The 18,893-nt window shown below is 44.4% G+C and overlaps 1 long non-coding RNA gene and 1 other non-coding gene across 4 annotated transcripts in view; both read right to left on the bottom strand.

Annotated features, from left to right (window-relative positions):
- The window catches only part of LOC141585594 (uncharacterized), a 52,065-nt gene that overhangs the window by 8,657 nt on the left and 24,515 nt on the right, over positions 1–18,893 (bottom strand). The window lies entirely within an intron of this gene.
- On the bottom strand, positions 11,393–11,454 carry LOC120362191 (U7 small nuclear RNA). Its single transcript, XR_005578156.1, has one exon. It is a non-coding gene; the product is annotated as a U7 small nuclear RNA (small nuclear RNA).

Raw genomic sequence — 18,893 nt, 5'->3', positions numbered from 1 at the left:
TGCTTACTATGTGCCAGACACTATTTTAATTGCTTTGCATATTAAATGTATATGCATAAATACACATTCTCTCATTTAATCCCCTCAACAGCCCCCTAAGGGAGTCTATTCTCCCTGTTTTACAAATTTGGAAACTAAGACACAAAGTAATTTAGTAGTTGAGACTTGCCAAGTGGCTGACTTCAGCTGTGAACTGAACCCAGGCAGCCCAGCCAGAAATCACAGGGCCCAGTCATATCACAGGTGTCTATCTGAGAGAGCTATATACTAGACTATAAAACATTTGTCACAAACGCCTGCGTGCTGGCAATGTGCAAAGGTGTGACCAACAATGGTGTGGCTTTCCACCTGTGAGCGTGGGTGGGGGACTGGGTGAGAGGTCTCCCAGATTCCTGCCATGCTTGCTACCTGTGCTGGGAAAGCCGGCTTTGCTCTGCCCCTGGAGCCACCGGGCACTATCTGTTTATCTAGCTCTCTGCCAGGCACCTTGCCTCAAGACTCTCCTGCTGCGGCATTTTTGCTTCTCACCAAATCTCCATCCAGTGACCCGAGCCCTGCATCAGTAATCAGAAAAATCATGTTTTGATTTTTTGTTTTGTTTTGTGTTCCTGGTCTAGACACTGTCTCTAACAGAATACAAATAGCAACATGTTTGTTGATTGTCTGGGTTTTAGAGGACTTAAACTCAATTGAACAAATGTGTAGTGAGTTTCTACTCTGAGCCTGACTATGTGGCCGGGAAGTTATAGCAACAAATGAGAAGCAGATTCTGCCCTCAAAAAAAAAAAAAAAAAAAAAAAAAAAAAAAAAAAGCTACATTAAAAAAAAAAAAATACTTATCTCTAAACTCTCCGTTGTGGTTCAGGCAAAAACTTTCTTGATGGTCTGGGTCCGCTCTGTTTCTCGACGTTTTCAATTCTTTCAAAGAGCTTCAGCTAGTTTAATGGCTGCAGAATGCTGCTTTCATCGACAGCAGGGACATCTTTCTTTCCTCCCACCCCAGTACTAAATCGGACCTTTAAATCAGGCTTTCTCCCTTACCTTGGGGTAACCCAATCCAAGTGAATTGATTTGCTCCCTGCATTGCTAACTTGCGGGAATTAAGCTTGTCTATTGCTGTGTCCTGGTCCACACCCCTTCTTTGTAATTGACCTTCATCCAGAGTTCTTGGTAGGTTTAGGCAGCCATATTTTAATCACATGATTTTCTTTTGGCCACAGCTCATTGGTTCTAACTGATCACTTGACCCAGCCCGTCGGCAGAACGGAACCCTTCAGCCTCTTTGTCTTTGAGAGTCCGACTTAAATAGTTCAGACAGTGAGTGAGGAAGGTTGGCCCTTCTGGAGAGTATTGTGGTAGTAAGGTGTCAAGCTTGCACCAGGTAAAATCCTAATAAGAGAGAGGAGCCAGAGGATGAAGCCTATGTGCAGAAAAGAGCAGAAGTAAGAGACAGTCCATGACGCATGATGGCAAAACTGGAAAGGAGAGAGGGAGGAGGGTCGGTGCCCAATTTACCAGGTTGTGTCTCTTTTTTTAATTTTTATTTTGTAAAATTATTATTTGTTTTATTTTATTTTTAGAGACAGGGTTTCACTATGTTGGCCAGGCTGGTCTTGAACTCCTGACCTCGTGATCCATCCACCTTGGCCTCCCAAAGTGCTGGGATTACAGGCGTGAGCCACCACACCTGGCCTGTTGTGTCTCTTTTGAATCCACGTCTTATCCTTGGCTGTCTGGTGCACCTTTTGATAAACTCCCAATTTATTTGAGCAAGTTTGGTATGGCCTCAGTTTCATGCAACTTAACTGATTAGAACATCAAAATGTTTTGTCAGTACCGTGATTATCATAGTTATTACAATAAAGGACAGATACTCTGCCTACCCCCAACAGATGGTGATGTCTTTTTCTTCATCTTTCTATCTCCACTACTTTCCCTTGCCTCTGCCTCTAGAGCATGGTCTGTGCTCAATAAAAGCTTGATGAAAGAATGAAGAAATGTTCACCTCCTCTAAATTTCTCTGCCTGGCTTTCCAGCCTCCCCGGATCTGGCCCCGTATCTAACCTCATTACCGCACGGCTCCTCACTCCACACCCTCCACTGGTGATTAAACCAGTCTCACCAAGGCATCCAGTTCATTTCTCTGGGCCTTTCCTCATGCTGGAATGCTCTCCTCCCTCTTCTTCACCTACTTATCCTTCTCCTGTCAGCCCCCTCCTTTTTCATTCATTCTTCAGACATTTACTGAGGGCCCACTATGTGTCAGACATTATGCTAAGTGCTGGGCTACAGTGGGGAACAAAACAGAGGTGCTTTCTGTAGCCATGTTGCTTATTGTAAAAGGGGAATTATGTATTTGTTTTGAAAAGAAACCAGAGTATATGTTGCTTACTGTCTTACAAACCTTCCAAGTGAAGCTTTCTGCAAAGAGCTATACCACCCTGCCCACCATCTCACACTCATCTTCCTCCTCTCTTACCTCCTTTAATTCTTAGTAATTCACACCACTGTTTGTTTACAGTTTCTCTTGAGTGTGTTTTGCTCACCAAGCCTCCTCCTATTAACTGGATTTTATGTGTCTTCAGGGCTGAAACTTGTCTTGTAATTTTTCTGTTTATACTTATGTGGCCCAGCATCAAGGACACAGTGGACACCTAAAAAATCACTCTTCAGGCCAGGTGTAGTGGCTCACACCTATAATCCCAGCACTCTGGGAAGGTGAGGTGGGCAGATCACAAGATCAAGACATCAAGGCCATTCTGTCTAACATGGTGAAACTCCGTCTTTACTAAAAATAGAAAAATTAGCAGGGCATGGCGGCACACACCTGTAGTCCCAGCTACTTGGGAGGCTGAGGCAGGAGAATCACTTGAACCCGGGAGGCAGAGGTTGCAGTGAGCTGAGATCACGCCATTACACTCCATCCTGGGTGACAGAGTGAGACTCTGTCTCAAAACACAAGGAAAGAAAAAAGCAAAACTCTTCACCGCCTGCCCGCTTGATCGAAAATGTCTTCTGCTTTCCTGGCCTGGTAAATGGAAGGACAGAGAGGTATTTGTCTGTCTTTGCAATCCCAGGAATAAACATCAGCCTGGGTTTCAGCTGATCCCCATAACCCTGGCCATAAAGCACCATCTAAAGCCAGGATAGAGATGAACAAATAGAGGTGCTATTTGTTCTGTTTAGTCCCGGGTACTCTGGGGGAAGGCTTCACAGACCTCCTCACCACAAACCCACGATAACAAACAAGAAGCCACTTCTCTGGCAGTCTCCTGTACAGTGTCCTCTTACCTGGGAGTCAGCTGCCTTGTCTCCAGCCCTTCTGAAAGACACCTTTCAGCTCTGTGTCTTTACTGGGGGGAAGGGGAATTAAAAATAGGGGCCCTAGATTTCTTTCTCTCCCCAGACATAAGCAAGGGTAGTCCATCCCAGACCGAGCTTAGCAAAACTTCACCACAGAGTTTCTCTGCATAAAGAAAGTGCCTTTTTGAAACACAAAGTCAGTCTTTCAACTCAGGAAGGGAAAAAATAATCCACCAACCAACCCCAAACCTGCACTTGGCCAAAATCCTGAGGTTGGTGGCAGGAGTGAAGTGAATCATTTCTCTTTACTCTGATTGCATCATCGACAGGCAGCTGGGAGCTACTTGGTCCCCAGAAGAGGCCTCAAGCCATGTTGGTGCCTAATTCTGATTCCTTTTTTTCTTGTAAGCAAAGGCATCTTAACTAATGCAAGATGAGAATTGGGTTCAACCCAGGTGGCTGAGTCAAGGAACTGATAGTTCTGAGATGGAAACTGTTATAGCCATGAGGGGCTGTTCCTGTTAAATCTAAACTAGCTCCATCTCTCTGTCCCCATGTTCCATGATGCCTTTGACATGAAGTCTTAGCTCGTAAGTATCCTAAGTTCTATGCAGTGATAACTACAACTTTTTCAGCAAAGTCTTCCTAAGTACCCTGCACTTGCCTGGACATTACGTGTATAGTATTTCACTGGATCCTTTTTAAAAAACAAAGAAATGGCCGGGTCCGGTGGCTCACACCTGTAATCGCAGCCCTTTGGGAGGCCAAGGCAGGCAGATCACAAGGTCAAGAGATCGAGACCATCCTGGCCAACATGGTGAAACCCCATCTCTACTAAAAATACAAAAATTAGCTGGGCATAGTGGCATGCACCTGTAGTCCCAGCTACTCGGGAGGGTGAGGCAGGAGAATCACTTGAACCAGGAGGCAGAGGTTGCAGTGAGCTGAGATTGTGCCACTACACTTGAGCCTGGGCGACAGAGTGAGCAAAGCATAACACATTTTTTTTTTTTTTTGAGACGGAGTTTCTTTCTTGTCCCCCAAGCTGGAGTGCAATGGCATAATCTCAGCTCACTGCAACCTCTGCCTCCCGGGTTCAAGCGAGTCTCCTGTGTCAGCCTCCTGAGTAGCTGGAATTACAGGCATGCACCATCACACCTGGCTAATTTTTGTATTTTTAGTAGATACAGGATTTTACCATGTTGGGTAGTCTTGAACTCCTGACCTCAAGTGTTCTGCCCGCTTTGGCCTCCCAAAATGCTGGGATTACAGGCATGAGGCAGTGCACCTGGCCCTTTCACACTTATTTAATCAAAGGCTTTTTGTTTTGTTTTGAGATGGAGTCTTGCTCTGTTGCCAGGCTGGAGTGCAATGGTGTGATCTTGGCTCATTGCAACCTCTGCCTCCCAGGTTCAAGAGATTCTTCTGCCTCAGCCTCCCAAGTAGCTGGGGTTACAAGCATGTGCCACCATGCTCAGCTAATTTTTTTTATTTTTAGTAGGGATGGGGTTTTCCATGTTGGCCAGGATGATCTCGGTCACCTGACCTCATGATCCACCTGCCTCAGCCTCCCAAAGTGCTGGGATTATAGACGTGAGCCACCGCACCCGGCCTATTTAATCAAATTAATCGAAGTTTTGCGTGACTCAGGGAACTTCAGAAATGAAGAGCCAAACACCCAGGGAAAACTGTTCATTTCTCTGCTTAGATTCAAGGAAGAATGGTCCTCTGTGTAGAGATGTGATTAGTCAATGGGGGGATGGTCTAGAGGTAATAGACTGAGAGGGGAAACCTAGCAAGGCCTGTCTTGTACATTCTTCTTGTCCTATCTGTGTAGCATTTCTTCCTCTCGAGTATAGGGCAGTACCTTTCTGGAAAGAGGGTCTTATGACTTACTATCAGACAAGGGAGTTCAGAGAAATTCTTTTATTTATTTATTTTTTTGAGACGGAGTCTTGCTCTGTCGCCAGGCTGGAGTGCAGTGGCATGATCTCAGCTCACTGCAACCTCCACCTCCCAGATTCAAGCGATTCTCCTGCCTCAGCCTCCCAAGTAGCTGGGACTACAGTCACGTGCCACCACACTGGCTAATTTTTTGTATTTTTAGTAGAGACGGGGTTCCGTCATGTTTGGCAGCCTGATCTTGAACTCCTGAGCTCAAGTGATCCGCCTCGGCCTCCCAAAGTGTTGGGATTTCAGGTGCGAGCTACCGCACCTGGCCTAGAGAATTTCTTAATGGTCAGCTCCTCCACAGAAAGGTGGGAGACAGAGTGAGTGATATTTCTGGTTTTATGGCTTGCTTTGGGGGAGAGGGGTTCTAGATCTTTGGGTGTTTTGTTTTTGTTTTTGTTTTTTGAGATAGAGTGTCACTCTGTCACCCAGGCTAGAATGCACTGACATAATCTTAGCTCACTGTAACATCTGCCTCCCAGTTCAAACTAGTCTCCTGCCTCAGCCTCTCAAGTAGCTGGGATTACAAGTGTGAGCCACCATGCTCGGCTAATTTTTGTATTTTTAGTAGAGATGGGGTTTCACCATATTGATGAGGCTGGTCTCCAACTTCTGACCTCAAGTGATCTGCACCTTGGCCTCTCACAGGCAAGAGTCACCTTGTGCCGTCTGGGGTTCTAGTTTGTCTTGTGGATGTGCCTTGCAGAAAGAGGAATTCTGGTTTCTATGACCCACTTCAGTGGAGAAAAAGGGGCAGGAGATAGAAGGGCAAGAAAAAGAGAGATACTGCTTCTGAAGCCTTCCAGTGGTCATTAGTTCAAAGTATTAAGGCTGACAAAGCACTATACTTTGGGGTATCATTTTCTGGGCCCTAACATTTGCATTTTAACTGTACAACTCTGGACTGAGCATGGTGCCTCAACGCCTGTAATTCCAGTACTTTGGGAGGCCAAGGCAGGTGGTCACCTGAGGTCAGGAGTTCAAAACCAGCCTGGCCAACATGGTGAAACTCTTGTCTCTACTAAAAATACAAAAACTAGGGGCTGGGTGCAGTGCCTCACACCTGTAATCCCAGCACTTTGGGAGGCCGAGGTGGGTGGATCACGAGGTCAGGAGAGACCAGCCTGGCCAAGATAGTGAAACCCCATCTCTACTAAAAATACAAAAAAAATTAGCCTGGTGTGGTGGCATACACCTGTAATCCCAGCTACTCATGAGGGCTGAGGCAGAAGAAATGCTTAAACCAGGGAGGCGGAGGTTGCGGTGAGCTGAGATCGCACCACTGGACTCCAGCATGGGTGACAGAGCGAGACTCCATCTCAAAAGACAAAAAAACAAAAACAAAAAAAAACTAGCCGGGTGTGGTGGCAGGTGCCTATAATCCCAGCTACTTGGGAGGCTGAGGCAGGAGAATCGCTTAAACCCAGGAGGTGGAGGTTGCAGTGAGCCAAAATCACACCATAGCACTCCAGCCTGGGTGACAGAGGAAGAGTCCATCTCAAAACAAACAAAAAAACAGTGCGATTCTGGCCGTTGTGTTGAGAGCAGGCTGAGGAAGCACAAGGCAGGGGTGCTGTGAATGATGGGTGGAGGCTGATGGTGGCTTGGACGGAGGCAGTGAAGGTGGCGAGAGTAGTCAGATTCTGTGTTTTGAAGTTAAGTCAACAACATTTCCTGACAGTTTGGAGGTGGGAGGTGAGAGAAAGGGAGGAGTTAGGAATGACACCCAGGTTTTTGGCCTGAGCGACAGGAAGAATGGAGTTGCCATTTACTGAGATAACCGTGGGAGGAATGGGTTTGGAGGAGGGATCAGGAGCTCAGCGTTGGTCATGAAACATTTGAGATGCCTACGAGGGACCTTGGTGGAGATGAGTAGGTGGTTCAATAAGCAGTTCTGGAGTTTAAGGGAAAGAGCTGGGTGGAAATGCCAATTCGGAAGTCAAGAGGGTATAGATGCTATTTTTTTAAAGTCACCAAAGTGGGTGAAGTCATCAAGGAAGTGAAAGTAGCTGAAGAAGAGAGGTCTAAGGATCATGCCCTGGGGCACTCCAACATTTAGTGATCAAAGAGATGAGGAAGAACCAGCAGGAGCAGACCAAAAATAAATAAGGAGGAAAGAAGAAACTTACTTGAAAAACGTTTCAAGAAAGAGGAAAAAGGTTGAATGTGTCAAATGCTTCTCAATGGTCAAGTAACAAGAGGACTGAAACTTGACCCATCAGATGAAAATAAGAAATGCTTGGCCGGGCGCGGTGGCTCACGTCTGTAATCCCAGCACTTTGGGAGGCCGAGGCAGGTGGATCACGAGGTCAAGAGATCGAGACCATCCTGGTCAACATGGTGAAACCCCGTCTCTACTAAAAATACAAAAAATTAGCTGGGCATGGTGGCGTGTGCCTGTAATCCCAGCTACTCAGGAGGCTGAGGCAGGAGAATTGCCTGAGCCCAGGAGGCGGAGGTTGCGGTGAGCCGAGATCGCGCCATTGCACTCTAGCCTGGGTAACAAGAGTGAAACTCCGTCTCAAAAAAAAAAAAAAAAAAAAAAAAAAAGAAAAGAAAAAGAAAATAAGAAATGCTTAATTAAATTGTTCTCTGGCTTAGTTTAGATGTGTATTCCTGTAGACTTCTCGGCCAATTGCAAGGCGGGGCAGGGCAGAGATTTTGTCCCTGAGCTCTGTACCCTACTCTGATCTCACCACCGTATTTCTCTTCCTTCCTCCCCTGTCCTCTTACCCCCAGCCCCCCATACATACACCTCCATCCTGGCTGTGCTGAGGTCTGAGGATTGGCTTACCAGCCAAGGGACCCTCAAGCCTGAGCAAGTATGAGAACAATGTCTTAGGCAAGTCACTGCTTCCCAGATTTGGCAAAGCAAGTGAGCTGCAATCACCACTATCAAGCAAAGAGGATGGAAGGGATAAACTGAGGGCGGTAAAAGAGGAATATGCTGACATCTCTGTAAAGGGAAGACACATTTTGCTTTAAAACAATGCCTGTGGTGGCCGGGCATGGTGGCTCACATCCCAGCACTTTGGGAGGCTGAGGCAGGCGGATCACCTGACGTCAGGAGTTCGAGACCAGCCTGGCCAACATGAAGAAATCTTATCTCTACTAAAAGTACAAAAATTAGGCAGTCTTTGTGGCAGGCGCCTGTCATCCCAGCTACTCAGGAGGCTGACGCAGGAGAATCACTTGAACCTGGGAGGTGGAGGTTGCGGTGAGCCAAGATCCCACCACTGCACTCCAGCCTGAGCGACAAGAACGAGACTCTGTCTCAAAAAAAAAAAAAAAAAGCCAATGGCAATTTTTGTGGTTGTTGTAAGGAAGCAAAGGAATTTCTCCTGGGCTGCATGGCCCATGGTTTAGGTGATTAATGAGTCTTTTCTAGCTGGATTCATTCTGTAGCATAGTCGAGGATAGAGGTTGAGAACTAAATTCCTCTGCACTGAGTTTTTCCCTGGCAGGTGGAGGGAGACAGGCATGTCAGAGCCTGGGAACTGGGAGAAGGGAGATGGGAGAAAGATGGCTGGCAAAGAATTCCCAGGGGTGGGGCTGGGCTGAGGAACCTGTTTGAAGAGGAGTGAGGGCTAATATCAATTTTTAAATCACTTTACCTTGAGCATATAATAGACAATAGGGAGAAGTGTGTGCCACTTAATGAATTTTTGCAAACTGTGCAGCATCCAAGTCAAGCAACAGAACCTTACCCAAGGATACCCAGGAGCCCCCGCCATGTCCTCTTCTAGCCATGATTCTGCCCAAGGGCAGTCGCTAGCCTGACTTTGAACAGCATGAACTTGTTTTGCCTGTTTCTACACCTTATATGAATGAGTCTTGTATTTTATGTCTGACTTCTTTCACTAAATATTTGTAAGATTCATTCATACTGTTGCATATGCTCATGGGTCTTTCATTCTGATTATCACACACTCTTCCGCTGATTGTATGATTATACCACAGTGTATCTCTTCTATTGTTGATGGACATGTAAGTGGTTTCCATATGGGGGCCATTACAAATGGTGCTTCGATAAACATATTTGGACATGTTTAATACCCAATTCCCCCCAAGAGTTTATTCTGAAAATTTTCAAACATATAGAAATCTTTGAAAGAATTTTACAGTATTATGAACCAACCACTCTTATTCTAAATTAAAATTTTATTATATTTGCTTTATCACTTATCCACCCTATATCCATTTATAAATTCATCTTTTTTTTTTTTTTTTTTTTTTTGAGACAGGATCTGGCTCTATCACCCAGGCGGGAGGGCAGTGGCTCCATCTCAGCTCACTGCAACCTCCACCTCCCAGGTTCAAGCCAGCTGGCCATCTCAGCTTCCAAAGTATCTGGGACTATAGGTGTATGCCACCACGTCTCGCTAATTTTTGTATTTTTTGTAGAGATGGGGTCTTACTACGCTGATTTCAAACCTGTGAGCTCAAGCAATCCAGCCACCTTAGTCTCCAAAGTGCTAGGATTATAGGCATGAGCCACTGTGCCTGGCCAATTCATTTTTGTTTTTGAGACAAAGTCTCAATCTTGTTGCCCAGGCTGGAGTGCAATGACGCAATCTTGGCTTACTGTAACCGCCGCCTCCTGGATTCAAGCGATTCTCCTGCCTCAGCCTCCCCAGTAGCTGGGATTACAGGCACACATCACCACATCCAGCTAATTTTTTGTATTTTTAGTAAAGACGGGGTTTCACTATGTTGACCAGGCTGATCTCTAACTCCTGACCTCAGGCAATCCACCCGCCTTGGCCTCCCAAAGTGCTGGGATTACAGGCGTGAGCCACCTCGACTGGCCCCAATTCATCTTTTTATAAATGCATTTTTTTTTTTTTTTTTTTTAAGCAATGGGGTTTCACCATGTTGCCCAGGCTGGTCTCAAACTCCTGACCTCAAGTGATCCGCCCACCTCGGCCTCCCCAAGTGCTGGGATTATAGGCATGAGCCACAATGCCCGGCTAAATGCATTTTTTAACTGCATGTGTTGGCCGGGCATGGTGGTTTATGCCTTAATCCCAGCGCTTTGGGAGGCCAATGCGGGTGGATCACTTGAGGTTACAAGTTTGAGACAAGCCTGCCCAACATGCTGAAGCCCCATGTCTAATAAATACACAAAAAATTAGCTAGTGTGGTGGCACCTGCTTAGCTACTTGGGAGGCTGAGGCAGGAGAATCACTTGGACCTGAGAGGCAGAGGTTGCAGTAGGCCAAGATCGCTCCATTGCACTCCAGCCTGGGCAACACAGCAAGACTCTGTCTCAAAAATAAACATAAATGCATGTTTAAACTCTACCCAGCAGTCCACTTTACCCTCATTTTAATATCATTCACAAAGGTTTAATATTTATTTACAGGCTTTTCTTTCTTTATACAAAGTGAAATGCGTGTATAAATGAGTTTGAGAAATGTATGCAGCTATGTAACCTATACCCCTGTCAAAACATAAAACATTATCATACGCAAAGTTCCCTCAGGCATCAACCCAATTTCCCTCTCCACCATTGTGTTCTCAGTTTTTTTCACCATAGATTAGCTTTACCAGATTTAGAACTTCATGTAAATACTATCATACAATATGTACTTGTCAACAGCTTCTTTCACTCAGCGTGGTTTTGAAATTCACTCCTGGTATTGCATGATAACTTGTTCCTCTTTATTGCTGAGTAATATTCTCCTGTATGAATATACAATTTCCTTAGCCATCCCCGTGGACCAGCATCTGGAACTTTTCCAGTTTCGAGGCCTTATGAAGAAAAATGCTATGAACATTTTCATACTAGTATTTTTGTGGACATATGCTTTCATTACTCTTGGGTAAGTATCTGGGACTGAAATCACTAGGTCATAAGTGTATGTTTAGTTTCACAGGAAACTTCCAGACCTTTGTTTCCAAAGTGGGTTGTATGACTTTACACTCCCATCAACAATATAGGAAAGTATTGTTCAATATCCATGCCAACATTTGGTGGTGTCAGTCTTTTTAATTTAAGCTATTCGAGTGGGTGTGTAGCAATACCTCATTGTGGTTTAATTTGTATTTTCCTGATAATGAATGGTGTTGAGCACCTTTTCAAGTGCTTATTAGCCATTCATATATCTTCCTTTGTTTTTATTTTTTAAATTTTTTAAGGGGCTTTCCGGCAAAAACCAGAAAGCCTGCTAGACAAATTCTAAAAGAGCTACAACACTTTTTTTAATTATTTTTTTTTTGAGACAGAGTCTCGCTCTGTTGCCCAGGCTGAGTGCAATGACATAATCTCTGCTCACTACAACCTCCACCTCATGGGATCAAGTGATTCTTCTGCCACTGCCTCCTGAATAGCTGGGATTACAGGTGCACATCATCACGCCCAGCTAATATTTTGTATTTTTAGTAGAGACTGGGTTTCGCCATGTTGGCCAGGCTGCTCTTGAACTCCTGAGCTCAGGTGATTTGCCTCCCTCAGCCTCCCAAAGTGCTGGGATTACAGGCGTGAGCCACTGCACCCGGCCATGAGTAAGTTCTTTAGTGGTGATTTATGAGATTTCAGTGCACCCGTCACCTGAGCAGTGTACACTGAACCCAATTTATAGTCTTTTATCCCTCACATGCCTCTCACCCTTTCCCCCAATTCCCCAAAGTCCATCATGCCATTCTTACGCCTTTGCATCCTCATAGCTTGCCTTCCACTTAGGAGTAAGAACATACGATGTTTGATTTTTCATTCCTGAGTTACTTCACTTGGAATAATGGTCTCCAATTCCATCCAGGTTGCTGCAAATGCCATTAACTCATTTTTTATGGCTAAATAGTATTCCATCATATACATATATACCATAGTTTCTCTATCCACTCATTGATTGATGGGCATTTGGGTTCGTTCCACGTTTTTGCAATTATAAATTGTGCGGCTATAAACATGAGTGTGCAATTATCTTTTTCGTCTAATTACCTCTTTTCCTCTGGGTATTTACCCAGTAGTGGGATTTCTGGATCAAATGGTAGTTCTACTTTTAGCTCTTTAAGGAATCTCTACACTGCTTTCCATAGTGACTGTACTAGTGTACACTCCCACCAGCAGTGTAGAAGTGTTCCCTGTTCACTGTATCCACACCAACATCTTTTTTTTTTTTTTTTTTTTTTTGAGACGGAGTTTCGCTCTTGTGACCCAGGCCGGAGTGCAATGGCGCGATCTCGGCTCACCGCAACCTCTGCCTCCTGGGTTCAGGCAATTCTCCTGCCTCAGCCTCCTGAGTAGCTGGGATTACAGGCACGCGCCACCATGCCCAGCTAATTTTTTGTATATTTAGTAGAGATGGGGTTTCACCATGTTGACCAGGATGGTCTCGATCTCTTGACCTCGTGATCCACCCGCCTCGGCCTCCCAAAGTGCTGGGATTACAGGCTTGAGCCACCGCGCCCGGCCCAACCAACATCTATTTTTGAAAATTTTTTTTTGTTATGGCCATTCTTGCAGAAGTTAGGTGGTATCACATCATTTTTAATAGGAATTACAAAGGGGCTTACATTGAACCTATAGGTATATCAGTATGGGTAAGATAGGCATCTTGAGTCTTCCAATGCATGAGATAGTATATTTCTCTGTATTACTTAGAATTTTCCAGAGAAACAGAACCAGTGGGAGGTTACATATATATATAATATGTAAAATAAATGAGATTTATAAGAAATTGTTTCTCATGATTATGGAGGTAGAGAAGTTCCATGGTCTGCCTTCTGCAAACTGGAGACCCAGGAAAGTTGGCGGTATAATTTGAAAGCTTGAGAGTTGGAGAACTTGTGGAGATTCAGTTAGAGTCTGAAGGCCTGAGAACCGTGAGTGCAGAGGGCGCAAGACGATCAGGGTCTCAGCTCAAGCATTCAGATAGAGAGGGTGAATCCTCCCTTTCTCCACCTTGTTGTCCGAGTCAGGCCCTCAGTGGATTAGGTGGTGCCTACCCTCACTTGGGAGGACCATCTACATAACTCTGTTCACCAATTTAAATGCTACTCTCAGCCGGGCATGGTGGCTCATGCCTGTAACTGCAGCACTTTGGGAGGCTGAGGTGGGCAGATCCCTTGAAGTCAAGAATTTGAGACCAGCCTGGCCAACATATTGAATCCTGTCTCCACGAAAAATCAAAAAATTAGCTGGGCATGGTGGTGTGTACCTATAGTCCCAGCTACTTGGGAGAAAAGAAAAAGAAAAAGAATAAATGCTAATCTCTTCTAGAAACACCCTCACAGACACACCCCAACATAGAGTTTAACCAGCTATCTGGGCATCTCCTGGCCCAGTGAAGTTGACATGTAAAATTAACCACTGTGCTATTTATCTAGTTCTTGTATTTCCCTCAGCAATGATTTACAGTTATCAGTGTATAGGACTTACATGCCTTTCGTTAAGCTTATTTCTATGCATTTTATGTTTTTGGATACTAAGTTAAATGACATTTTAAGAAATTATTTCTCAATTGTTTGCCAATAGTATATACTGATTTTCACAATTACCATCTTGTGTCCTGTGAAGCTGCTAATTCCACTTATTAGTCATATTGTAGATTCCTTAGTATTTCTATGTAAACAATCAAGTCATCTAAAAATAGAAATTTTACTTCTTCCTTTCCAATTTTTGTTTTTCTTGTCTCGTTACATCAATGATCTCCAGTAAAATGCTGAATACAAAAAGGTGAAGACTAGCTTTCTTTTCCGACTGTGGTCAGATATTGATTTTATGATTTTAGCTCTTTTATATTTGTTAGGACTTGTTTTATAGTTTAGCATGTGGGGTACCTTGGTGAATATATCAGGAGCACTTGAACTTGAAAATAATATGCATCATGTTGTTGCATTGTTCTATAAATATCAATTAGATCAAGGTGGCTGATAGTGCTATTGCAATCTTTTATGTCTATACTGATTTTTTTGGTCTAGTTTTTGTTTTGTTTTGTTTTTTGAAACAGAGTCTTGCTTTGTCGTCCAGACTGGAGTGCAGTGGCACGATCTCGGTTCACTGCAACCTCTGCCTCCAGGGTTGGGTTCAAGCAATTCTCCTGCCTCAGCCTCCCAAGTAGCTGGGATTACAGGCACCCACCAACATGCCTAACTAATTTTTGTATTTTTAGTAGAGACGGGATTTCACCATCTTGGCTAGGGTGGTCTTGAACTCCTGACCTCATGATCCACCCGCCTCGGCCTCCCAAAGTGCTGGGATTACAGGCGTGAGCCACTGCACCTGACCTGGTCTGAGGAATAAAATGTCCAGCTATGATAAGATAGCGGACTTTTGCATTTCTCCCTTTAAGTCTGTCGTTCTGTCAATTTTTGCTTCATGTATCTTGAAACTCTGCTATTAGGTATATGCATATGTATGATTATTATACCTTCCTGGTGATATTATAAAATTTCTCTTTTAGTCTCTAATAATACCATCATCCTGAAATTTACTTTGATTTAATGTAGGCACTTCAACCTTCTCATGCTTACTGTTTACATAATACGTTTTTCCCCATCTACTTCCCATCAGCCTCTTTTGTGTGTCTCTTGTAGACAGAGTATAGTTGGATCATGATTTTAAAAATCTCTTAGGCTATCTCTACCGTTTAATTGAAGTGTTTTAGACCATTAACATTTAATGTAATTATTGGTATGGTTGAAAGTAGGTCTTCCATTGTACGGTTCCTCTGTTTATTTCCCCTACCCTTTTCCTATTCCACTGTTGCTCCTTTTTTGCCTTCTTCTGAGTTAACTGAATATTTTTTAGAAATATACGTTCATGGGCCGGGTGCAGTGGCTCATGCCTGTAATCCCTGCACTTTGGGAGACAGAGGTGGGTGGATCAGCTGAGGTCAGGAGTTCGAGACCAGCCTGGCCAACATGGTGAAACGCTGTCTCTACTAAAAACACAAAAATCAGGCAGGCATGGTGGCACACGCCTCTAATCCCAGCAACCTGAGAGACTGAGGCAGGAAAATTGCTTGAATCCAGGAGGCAGAGTTTGCAGTGAGCTGAGATCACAACACTGCACTCCAGCCTAGGTGACATTGTGAGACTCCATCTTAGAAAAAAAAATGAAAATTAAATATATATTACATCTACATAAGTTATAAACCTCAGAGTAAGAGGCTACAATTTTTGCTTTAAACAATCATGGAATTTTTTAAAAGTGAAGAGGAAAAATTACTTTTTTGAGACAGAGTTTCACTTTGTTGTCCAGGCTGGGGTATAGTGGTGCAATCTTGGCTCACTGAAACCTCCACCTCCCAGGTTCCAATTCTCAGAAGGCCTCAGCCTTCTGAGTAGCTGGTATTACAGGTGCCTGCCAACATGCCAGCTGATTTTTTGTATTTTAGCAGTGATGGCGTTTCACCATCTGCCCAGGCTGGTTTTGAACTCCTGAGCTTAGGGAATCTGCCTGTCTTGGCCTCCCAAAGTGGTAGGATTACAGGTCTGAGCCACTGCGCCTGGCCAAAAAAATTACTTTTTATGTTACTCTTTTTTTTTTTTTGAGACGGAGTTTTGCTCTTGTTACCCAGGCTGGAGTGCAATGGCGCGATATCGGCTCACCGCAACCTCCGCCTCCTGGATTCAGGCAATTCTCCTGCCTCAGCATCCTGAGTAGCTGGGATTACAGGCACGCGCCACCATGCCCAGCTAATTTTTTTGTATTTTTAGTAGAGACGGGGTTTCACCATGTTGACCAGGTTGGTCTCAATCTCTCGACCTTGTGATCCACCCGCCTCGGCCTCCCAAAGTGCTGGGATTACAGGCTTGAGCCACCGCACCCGGCCCCTTTTTATGTTACTCTTATACTATTTCTGGTGTTCTTTCTGAGGATAGCTCCTATCATGTCCTTTTACCCTGAAACATTTTCCTTTAGCATTTTTAAATAATGCAGGTCTGCTGACAATGAATTCTTTTAGTTTTTGTTTTGTTTTTGAGACAGAGTTTTGTTCTTGTTACCCAGGCTGGAGTGCAATGGCACCACCTTGGCTCACTGCAACCTCCACCTCCCAGGTTCAAGTGATTCTCCTGCCTCAGCCTCCTGAGTAGCTGGGATTACAGGCATGCGCCACCATGCCCAGCTAATTTTTTGCATTTTTAGTAGAGATGGGGTTTCTCTATGTTGCTCAGGCTGGTCTTGAACTCCTGACCTCAGATGATCTACCCCCTCCTTGGCCTCCCAAAGCACTGGGATTACAGGCAGGAGCCACCATGCCCAGCCTAGTTTTTGTTTATCTAAAAGCATCATTTTGGTCAGGTGAGGTGGTGGTTCACACCTGTAATCCCAGCACTTTGGAAGGTTGAAGCAGGTAGGGGTCAGGGGTCATTGCTTGAGCCCAGGAGTTTAAGACCACCCAGAGCAACATGGAAAGACCCCATCTTTACACCCTCCCCCCAATTTTTTTTAAATAGACAAGCATAGTGGTGTCTACTTGCAGTCCCAGCTACTCAGGTGGCTAAGGCAGGAGGATCCCCAGCTCACTGCAGCCTCAAACTGCAGACTTTGAGGCTGCAGTGAGCTATGATCACACCACTGTACTCCAGCCTGGCTGACTGATCAATACCCTGTCTTGATTTTTTTTAAATTGACAAGCATTATTAAGTGCTCAGTGCATACTTTTAATTCTTTGGGTTTCCACAGGACTTTCAGACATCTTACTTTTCAGCCAAGGAACGTGAAGTCTTGGTGGAAGACCCACTTACCCCACATCGTGTCTATAGAGTCTCCTCACTCCGTGATACTACCTGGAAAAGGTGCTTCTCCGCCAGATGCTTCCAGACATGCCCCATTATGAGGTAAACAAGGCAAAACAGAGAGAGGTGGCAAAAGCTTCCTCTCACCATCAGCAAGGCCAGGAAAAGAGCATTTCCTGAGACCCATGTTGCTCAGGTCACCATAGCTGGGCATGTCTAGGGCCAGTTATATGGGAGCAGCTTCTAGCCTTCCCTAGGATGGATTCGTGCAAATCTGTAGAGCCAAGACTAGGCAAGGCAAGTGCTTCACTTGCCTCAAATGCAAAACTTAATCGGGTGCCAAAAAATTCAACAATCAAGATAAATAATGTTTTAATACCATGTAAAAAAAGTTAAAGCACAAAAAAAATCTATCATGAACAAAATAGCAAACTTTAAAATAAGACAGACTTTACATTCGCATGACTCACATCACTTACCACCGCCTAATCTCAGCGCTGTTGGATCCTGCCTTTACTGAAAATGTTGATATTTTGCTTATCATGGATTTTTTTTGCATTATTTGTGATTTTTTTAAAATATTGCATAAGTCAGGCACGATGGCTCACACCTGTAACCCCAGCCCTTTGGGAGGCCAAGGTGAGAGGATCACAAGGTCAAGAGATAAAGACCACCCTGGCCGTGGTGAAACGCTGTCTCTACTAAAAATACAAAAATTAGCTGGGCATGGTGGTGCGTGCCTGTAATCCCAGCTACTCAGGAGGTTGAGGCAGGAGAATCACTTGAACCCAGGAGGTGGAGGTTGCAGTGAGCCAAGATTGCACCACTGCACTCCAAACCCGGGCAACAGAGTGAGACTCTGTCTCAAAAAAAAAAAAAAAAAAAAGCCGGGCACGGTGGCTCAAGCCTGTAATCCCAGCACTTTGGGAGGCCGAGGCGGGTGGATCACGAGGTCAAGAGATCGAGACCATCCTGGTCAACATGGTGAAACCCCGTCTCTACTAAAAATACAAAAAATTAGCTGGGCATGGTGGTGTGTGCCTGTAATCCCAGTTACTCAGGAGGCTGAGGCAGGAGAATTGCTTGAACCCAGGAGGCGGAGGTTGTGGTGAGCCAAGATCGTGCCATTGCACTCCAGCCTGGGTAACAAGAGTGAAACTCCGTCTCAAAAAAAAAAAAAAAAAAAAAAAAATTGTGTAAAAATGGCACTTACCCTTGATTACTGAGGTTTGGGGGACACTAAATTTTGCAGCTGCTTCTGCCTAGTCCCATGCTAGAACGTCAGTATGGACCTGTTGACAATCTTCGTTGCTATACCCCCATCTCTACCAAAAGAAATCCCCCCAGCCTACTTTGATGATAGCAAGGCATTTTTTGTCATACTTAAAAATAAAACATTTACTGGTGACACTAATGACAGCCAAGTGAGGGGTTTGGGTAAGTTCTTGGCATAGTTCACTTAGCAGTTTTATAAATAGGAGTTCTAACAGACTTCTGGATCCCAGAGGAAAAAATTCACCAATTAAAATGATCTTAAATTTCCTCATTTTGACACAAGAGTCTAAGAACAAGATCAAGAAATATAAGAAATCTGAGTGGTATGAAGGTATTTGTTATGAATTTGGGATTGCAAACGGATAGAATAATGACAACTCAGATCTTATATTTTGTGGCAGAAGATGGCCAGCATGGTGCCATTCATAAGATATTTCAACCCTTTTCTTCAATCCCATTGTGTGTCTGTAGAGGCAACATGAAACAGCAGTGGCGACTCCAGTTATGTGACCCCAGTTATGTGTATTACCCATATCAACCTGAGCAAGTTACTAAGTATCCATCAGTCTCACTTTCGTCATCTGTGAAATGAGACTACAATTTACCTTAAATAAAGGTGAAAAACAAACTTATAGGCCAGGCATGGTAACTCACACCTGGAATCTCATTACTTTGGG

Source organism: Saimiri boliviensis, chromosome 1 (assembly GCF_048565385.1).
Source record: "Saimiri boliviensis isolate mSaiBol1 chromosome 1, mSaiBol1.pri, whole genome shotgun sequence".
NCBI lineage: Eukaryota > Metazoa > Chordata > Mammalia > Primates > Cebidae > Saimiri > Saimiri boliviensis.
The sequence above is the reverse complement of the archived record's forward strand: the minus strand, read 5'-3'. Positions and strand labels throughout refer to the sequence as shown.